Source organism: Pinus tabuliformis, chromosome 1_1, assembly GCF_031772625.1.
Source record: "Pinus tabuliformis cultivar Carrire ecotype Pingquan chromosome 1_1, CPIR1, whole genome shotgun sequence".
In the NCBI taxonomy this organism is placed as follows: domain Eukaryota; kingdom Viridiplantae; phylum Streptophyta; class Pinopsida; order Pinales; family Pinaceae; genus Pinus; species Pinus tabuliformis.
Window position 1 is genome coordinate 712,723,594 of NC_142297.1, and position 8,693 is coordinate 712,732,286.

Sequence of the window (8,693 nt, forward strand, 5' to 3'; positions counted from 1 at the left end):
TGCAACATCACTACTCCTTCTGATCCAATCTGGAGCAAAATATGGGGTCTTGGATCCTGGCCCAAAGTCTCTTACTTCCTTTGGTTGGTTAGCCATAAAAGAATCCTCACCTGGGACAAACTAAGAAGAAGAAATTTTCATGGTCCATCGATATGTCCCAATTGCAATCAAGATGAGGAAACGCTCCAACACCTCCTGGACACCTGCCCCCTAGCCAATCAACTCTGGGAAAAGGCTAGCTTCAGATGTCAAAAAAAATGCAGAACAAAGAACGACATAACCGACTCCCTAAGACAATGGCCGCAGAATCCTTATAAGAGCGAGCTTCTCAACTGTATATGGAACCTGCTCCCTGGACTCATCTTATGGGGTATATGGAAGGAAAGGAATAAATGTATATTCAAAAATCAGCGCTCAACGATCGAAGACATATGGACCAGACTCTGTGGGAACCTCAACGAGACGCTGATGCTCCACTCCTGGACCCAGGAAGATCTTCCTTCTCTAGACGTCGAGAAAGGCATTCTAAGCAACTGGCAACTGCTCCTACCTCAGAATCTACACAAGATCAGCACTTTCAAAAGCAGCAGTACAATCAAAGGCACTTGGATCGCCCCCCCTAAGCATTCTTATAAGCTCAATTTTGATGGGGCCTCCAAAGGTAACCCTGGAAAGGCAGGGTTTGGAGGTATTCTGAGGAATCACGAAGGCACCCCCCTGCAGATATACTTCGGATACTTGGGTTGGGACACCAACAACTCGGCTGAGCTTGAAGGTTTATGGCAAGGACTCCTTCTCGCATGGAACCTCAATCTCCAACCCTTGATCGTGGAAGGAGACTCCCAGATTCTCATAAACATGGCCAAGCGATTGCAGAATGGCTCACAAGCAAAAAAAATCGCAAACAGCTGGAGGCTCGCAGCCAGACTAGAAGCCATCGAACAAGCTCTCCGCAGTAACAGGGCCATCACTTTCAATCACACAAAAAGAGAGGGCAACAAGGTCGCAGACCTCTTAGCTAACATAGGAGCAGATAATGATCATACTCTCCTCACAGGAACCTCAGCTATTATACCAAATAATGCCCAGGCTCAGGACTTCGCCAGGCTGGTTCAAAGAGATGCTGCCCCCCCGGATGCGGGTGACACTACGGTTGAGCGCGAGGTGCCACATGGAAGCCATGTGCGGCCCCAAGACTAAGACAAGCATTCAATTCGATCCGCCGTCAAAGAATTTAAGCGTGGGTTCAGGCGCGATCATGGACGGCAATTCATTGCACTGTCCGGGGTTCAGGTGCGAATTCAATCTGCAGTTATGGCATGCAGAGTTCGAGGAACAGAGGAGGAGCTTAAGTATGGAGAGGGGGTGGATTGCAATATGCTGGGTCGAGCTCAGAATCTGGAATTGGGTCTATGTGTCTGGGGGTGTGCATCTGCTTGGTCGATGGTTCACAGAGCTTCTGCTCACGCCACTCCTCTGCCAATTGTCTGTTGCATCAGGTCTGAAAGGGTGGGTGAAGGGCGTCTCAATTTCCCCAATTCCTCCTATTCTACTCTGTTTTTTCCCCCTGCTATCTGTGGCAAAATGGTCAGGCCTCGACAGCGCCTTCTCAGCCGTCGAGGCTCTAGCAGAGGTGGGTCTTCTCGGCCCTCAGTTGCAACTCCCCAATCCCGCTGCTGTCGATGCCTCTGCCATCAAGTTGCAGAAGCCCATCCCATCCAATCGAGCCAATTCTTGGACTCTAGCAGTCCAGATTCGGACTCGGCACCTCTTCCTGCGTTTGGCACTGCCGTCTTCTCTTTCAGCAGCTCCCAAGGAACATCCCGCATCAACGCCCATGTCTCGGTCCTTTTCCTTGAAGAACCGCAGGATGAGGGCGAGGAACAACCCAGCTCGAAGATGCACCAGGCAGGAAGCTCAAGGGGTGTCGAGGGATCGCCAGAGGCTGGTCCAGAGCATGCTGTCAACCCACCTCCGACTCAGGCAGAGCCTTCTCCAGCGAGGGACAAGACAGAATGGGACCAGTTCCCGGAAGGATGCGGCTGGTGTAGGATCATCGAGGAGGAGCCGGATGATTAGTAGTTCGTTCGCTCAGCATCACCTGCTCAAACGCTGCTCAGGTCCACCCATGATTTACTATGTCTGTTACAATGGCTTACTGTATGTTTTTGATGTTTATGTATGATTTGAAAGAAATCCTGTTCAATGCTTCCGATGCCCCTGCGAGGGATTCTACTGAAAGTCTCTTTTTCTTTTTTGAGCCCCTGCGCGGGCTGTCAATTTTTGCACTGATAGTTCCTTGGTGGTTTAACGCCCCTGCGCGGGTGGTTTGTCTCAGTTGCGGTGCCCCTGCGTGGGCTGCTTTTTCTGTTAACTTTCAGTCCAAAGTGCCATCCATGGCCTTTGGCAGTATGACTCAATGACTGTAAATGTTTTCCTGTTAATGTATATAATAGAATAGCATAGTCTTAACGAGAAAAAAAAAATGTGTCTACAAAATTATTTCTAAAGTCATCACCAAAAGACTAAAAAAGGGTATCAAAAATTAAATTTCGGGGAGTAATTTGGGTTCCTAAAGCGAAGGCAAATTCATGAGGTAGTTTAAATAGCATAATAAAGTACATATTCGATCAAGACAAGAAATCCAAGAATGTAGGTAACTAAAATGGACCTCTCCAAATATAATGATAGAGTAAATTGGCTTTACCTAGGATTTATTCTTATTCAATTGGGCTTTGTCACTAATTTGTGGCTTGGTTAATGAGTCATATTATCTCTATAACTTTTTTTATTTAGATAAATGGCTCTACATCCCCTTTTTTTACACAAAATAGGTGTTTTATATAGGGGTTCCCCCTTTTCTCTTCCTTCCAATAGCTAAAGGGCTAAGTAGGCTAATAAAAGAGGGATCAAATATTGGTAGTGTCAAAGGGATATGCATTTTATATTGAGCACAAAATATCACGCATCACTTGTTTGTGGATGATATTTTAATTTTCTTTAAAGGTACTAGAAGGATACTTGAGAAGTTCAAAAACATTTTGGAGGTATTTTGTAAAGCTATTGGTATGATTGTAAAAATTTACAAACCCAATATGTCCATGTGGAGCATACTAAGCAAAAATAACAATATTTCTCTCGGTTTTTTCCCTACCAAGAGAGAGAATTAGATCAAATAGTTGAGATTCCATCTTAACCCTACCTTGTACAAAAAAGATGACTAGAAATGGTTGATGAGCCAAAGTAATAAAAAATATAGATTGTTGGCACAATCAGTGGCTCTCAAGATGGTGTAGATTGATCCTTGTTAAAGTTGTATTGAAAAGAATATCAATAAATTGAATTTATTTGCCTTGGGTTCTAAAAGGATTGTTGGAGATAATTAAAAATGTGTACAACAAATTTATTTAGTTTGGAGATCCAAAAAACAAACAACATATATTAGCATCTTAGAAATAATTGGTTGTTCCAAAAGAAAATGGAGGATAGGTTCTTAAAAATCCTTTTCTCTTTTATAAACCTCTAACTACAAAAAATTTTGGAGTCTAATACAAGGAAAAGGACCATGGGCCCAAGTAATTAGAGGCATGTACATTTCCATATCTTCAATAGAGAACTAGGTAAAAAACCCAGAAAAACAAATACAGAATGTCTAAATCATTTGGAAAGTTGTGAATTCAACTTTTCATTTAGTAGGTAACTTGTTGATATAGAAATAGGAAAAGGGGATAAAGTTCAAATTGATTTTGACCCTCAAATAAGTAGCATGGGATTGCACAAATTATCTCCTTAGGTGATCCAAGATCCTAGAAGAAAAGGATATCATACCCTTACGCAAATTGTGAATTGGGAGAGATTTACAAATTGTCAGCAACAATGTCTCACCTAGGAGGAGGTTGGTTTGGGAAAAGATCTTGCGAAAGTTTGGAAGGCTTGATCATTATAAAACAATGTTATCAAAATGAGAGAAGATGATGATCAACTATTACAATATCTCAATCCCATTGGAACATATGTCCCTGCCATGATACAAAACATTTGTTAAGGAAGGATTGGTGGGACAACAAGTTTGGTAGTGGAGAATCATTTAGAGCTAGGGTGTCCCTACAAAACTAAAATCTTCATGTCAATGGTATTAAACAATAAGGCTCCTACTTGGGAGGTGGTTGAGAAAAAGAAATAAAAAATTCCATGGTCTAAATTAGTGTAGCCTATGTCAACAAGTAGATGAAGCTATAAATCACCTAATTATGGCTTGTTCATTTTGAAAGTAGGATTGAAAAAAGTTTGTGAAATCAAGACATGCTTTTTAAACCAGAACGCAAAAAAGATGAGAACCCTACCACTAAACATATCTTGAAAGTATGATTTGCTAAAAATTAATTTTTTTTAATAAAAAGAATACTTCACCTTTCAAATGTGTGATATAGTGTCTAAATATTTGATTTATACATCCATAGAAGAGAAAAACAAAAATGACATGTAATGAAAAAAAATAATCAACAGAAACATGCGTGAGAACATACTTTGATTTCAAAAAGAGTCCCAAAAAAATAACATATCATTTTTCCATCACTATATATCTTTCAAAGTTGAGTAGGGTTGGAAAATAATAATTACTATGGATTAATTAATGACACCCTGATTAGTACTTTGGTTGACCCAAGAATATAGTGTTTCACAATTATCGTGACTCACCTGGAGTTATCCTACACTTGTGAAAGAAAGTTTTCACTAATAAATTTCATCTTTGAATCTTGTTTCTAATGAAATATACTAAGACAAATGACAGCTAGGCTCGCACATGTCTTTGTCTCACATACATAACACTAAATACATGGTGTTGTGTTCCTTAAAATTCTAAAAAAAAAAAATTAATAAAATTAATCATTATTAATCTTATTAAACATTTCATGTCGGCACATTTCAGGTCGGCGCGTGCCTAATTCAAATTAGTAAATAAAATAATTAATATCTATAAAATGCTATCGAGAGATACAGAAAAAACATCTCTTAAACCTTACATAAACCCGGATCTAATTATTGTTATTCATCACCCTTTTTCTTCCATTAGCGAAGGGTTTGCGAATTTGTGATCCTTCCAAGGAGATCGAGTCACAGCAGTAGGAAAGCCGCGTGTCACGCACGCTCAATCGGAGACCCTGGTTCGATCCTGTTCAATCCCCAAAGCACAAACACACAAAAGCGTTCTCAACTGGAGACCCTGGTTCGAATCCTGTTCAGTCCCCAAAGCACGAAAAAACAGAACAGGGTTTTGATTAGGGCAAAAAAATGCATTCAACGATCTCGGCCACCGCTCTCGATTGGCAGCAAGAGCCAGGAAGTGGCAGAGAAAATGGCGATTGGGTAGTTCTGCGGGTGGGAGGTCAGGTGTTCGAAACCTCGCGGAATACTCTGTGCACTGACCAGGGTTCGAAGCTCACAGACCTGGTGCTCAGCCATTGGGAAAAAGATCGTAAGAATAACAAAAATTCCGTCATCAGAATCGACAGAGACGGCCGGAGGTTTCGCATTCGTTTTGAATTATCTCCGCAGCGGCACCGTGTTGCTGCAGGACGTAGGCCTCCTGCGTCAGGTCCAGGAGGAGGCCAACTTCTTCCACCTCGCGGGCCTTAGCGCCCTCTGCGAGGAGGAAATCCAACTGATCGAGGAGGCCGAGAGGGCGAAGTGGAGAATGCATTTCCAAATTTTAAAGAACTTATCAGGAAGTACCTCGCCCACGCCATCCTCAGAAAATTGGAGAATCACTATAAATATAATATTTATATTTATTATTAAGATATTTATAATTATATCATTATGTGTACAAATCTCAAAGTATATTATTAAATACATTGGTTTTCTGTATTAAATATTTAAAAAAAAATATTTTGAAATATCTTGAGTTTTATATTTCCAGCGGGACTTACCTAAGTTACTACGCCTTTGGAGCTAGGTCATTATATCATACTTTTATGTTTGAGGGAGTAAAAGAGCGAAATAATTGTCATTTAAAAAATAATATCTTTAATTAGACTTTAATATTTATCTGGTTAATATCCCAATCCTCCTAGGGAAGGGAGGGCAAGGGCAAGGGGATGGGAAGTAATTGGATGGAAATGGGAAGTAATTGGATGGAAATTAAAATATCAGGAAGGATGGGTAGTTTATTATATGAAAACGGTAAAGGTAGAGAGGGAAGGAGAGGGAAGGAGGGAGGGATATGTATTGTTGTTGTTTAGTTGTTTAATCTGTTTAAAATAATTATTAATAAGACAAAATAATTTTTTAAAAAAAAGTATTAGCGTTTTTAAATTAAAAAAAAAAAATCATAACAATATTAACATCTAAAAATTAATGTACAACTTTATAAAATATTAACTTTTATGAAATTTGTAGTATTGAAATCATATGAACTATTGCTGCCTTTTTTTTTTTTGCAAGTTTTTGGAAATTTTTTATTTACTTTTTTGTCTAGTATCATTATTTAAAGGACCTTTACTTACATTTTTGTCTCTTGTTTTAAAGAAGTAAAACTTAAAATTACTATTGGTGTTGTTGTAAGTTTTCGAAAGACCATTTATTTAAGTTGTTGCAAGTTTTTGAAAAGTGCTTTAGTTTATTTTTTGCTAAATTTTGATTGTCTTAGAATATTTATTATTCTTAAGATTTCCAATAGCTTCAGAATTGAGCTAAGCTAATTCATCTTTTTGGCATCTTTCCAGAAATTGTGATGATCATATATGAAGAATGTGGGTGTTCACTAGTTTTTGGAAAATTTTATCTTTAAATTTAAAATAGTTAGAAAAATAATTACAAAGTAATTAGTATTCGCTTGAAAATTATGTATTGAATTTTAAAAAGCTATTTATAAAATTGAGATTTAAAATTTGAAAATAGAAATAGTTTATCTTTAAATCTAAAACATGATAAAAGTAAAAATTTACTTTCTTATCCACAGAATATGGTTTGAATTTTTTTGAAATTTAAAAATTAACAATATTAAATAGTAACCAGAGTTAAAAAAAACATTTAAAATATTATGTAGATTTTATCCACAAAACATAGTTTGAATTTTTTTTAATTTAAAAATTATCAATAATTACATTATAACTATCGATATAAAAAAACACAACATTCCAACTTTCAAGGAGGATGGTGGCAAGTGCTATTTCATGGACTATAGCATCATTAATGCACCAGATTGCCGTCACCCGGAGAGCCCATCGCATGCATGGATGCATGGATGCACATCTCATCACTCAGCTGCGGCAATGCCCGTTCCTGCCCGCGTCCGGCGCCGGTGTCCCTGCCCCGGGCAAGTGCTATTTCATGGACTATAGCATCATTAATGCACCAGATTGCCGTCACCCGGAGAGCCCATCGCATGCATGGATGCATGGATGCACATCTCATCACTCAGCTGCGGCAATGCCCGTTCCTGCCCGCGTCCGGCGCCGGTGTCCCTGCCCGCCTCCGGTTTGAGGACATAATCAGTTCACCAACCTATCCATTAATGGACTTAAACTCTGCCGCCGCCTCCGTAGTTTACCAACTCAACCCGTGCATTAACGGTGCCGGGATCCATAAACTCCATAGGCTATCGAGATTTCAACCCACGCAATTACCGGTGCCGGGATCCATAAACTCCATACGCTATCGAGATTTCAGACCCACGAAGGCGGGCAGGGACACCGGAGGCGGGCAGGGACACCGGAGCCGGACGCGGGCAGGAACAGGCATTGCCGCAGCTGAGTGATGAGATGTGCATCCATGCATGCGATGGGCTCTCCGGGTGACGGCAATCTGGTGCATTAATGATGCTATAGTCCATGAAATAGCACTTGCCGTCAGTAGAAATCAAGATGATACGACCGGTTTATGCGGACGGAATGTGATGGTAAAAGTACCATCGCTGCAGGGAACATGTTGGTGGCAGCTCCAGTACATTGTCAGAATAATTTATTTAAACCGGATCCAATAAATTCCATGTTATCGGGTCATAAATGAACGGCGGGTGTATATGTCTAATGTTGGATTGTTGGATTTTGCTAAGGCCGAAATTGAACAGTGGGCATATACATCCGTCGTTTATTTATGGCCCGATAGCATGGGAAATATGGCTCCCCTATTTAAATTGTATACATCATTATGGGGTTAATTTGACGGGTACCTTATCTATCAGAAATTTTTTTTTATAACCGATGATCTTATTTATTAGAGAATTTTTTAATGGAGGTTTTTTTAAACTGCTTATCATGTGACTTTTAATATTTATTTGTACAAGTTTTATTTAAGTATTTATAAATTTAAAATATATAATATATAAAAATATAGAGTTTCAATTTTTTTCCAAAAAATATTTAGAATTAAAAAAATTACAATTTTAAAAAAATATACTAAGAATTTTTCAAAACAAAAATATATAATAAATTTTATGATATTAATTAAATAATCCAAAATCTCTCAATCTTATCATCTCATCTCATTTTCTGGCTCAGATTACGTCCTCAATTAGATAAATAGAGAAATTTCAAAAAAAATATCTAATAAATGTTATGATATTAATTAAATAATCCAAAATCTCTCATGCTTATCATCTCATCTCATTTTCTGGCTTCAGACTACATCCTCCATTAGATAATGGGAAAAATCAAACTCAAAGTTACTAATGCAAATTATTTGATATAAAT

At 38.7% G+C, this 8,693-nt stretch overlaps 1 pseudogene; it reads left to right on the plus strand.

Annotated features, from left to right (window-relative positions):
• The first annotated feature begins 5,082 nt into the window (after positions 1–5,082).
• On the plus strand, positions 5,083–5,872 carry LOC149215852 (uncharacterized; annotated as a pseudogene).
• The last annotated feature ends 2,821 nt before the right edge of the window (positions 5,873–8,693 follow it).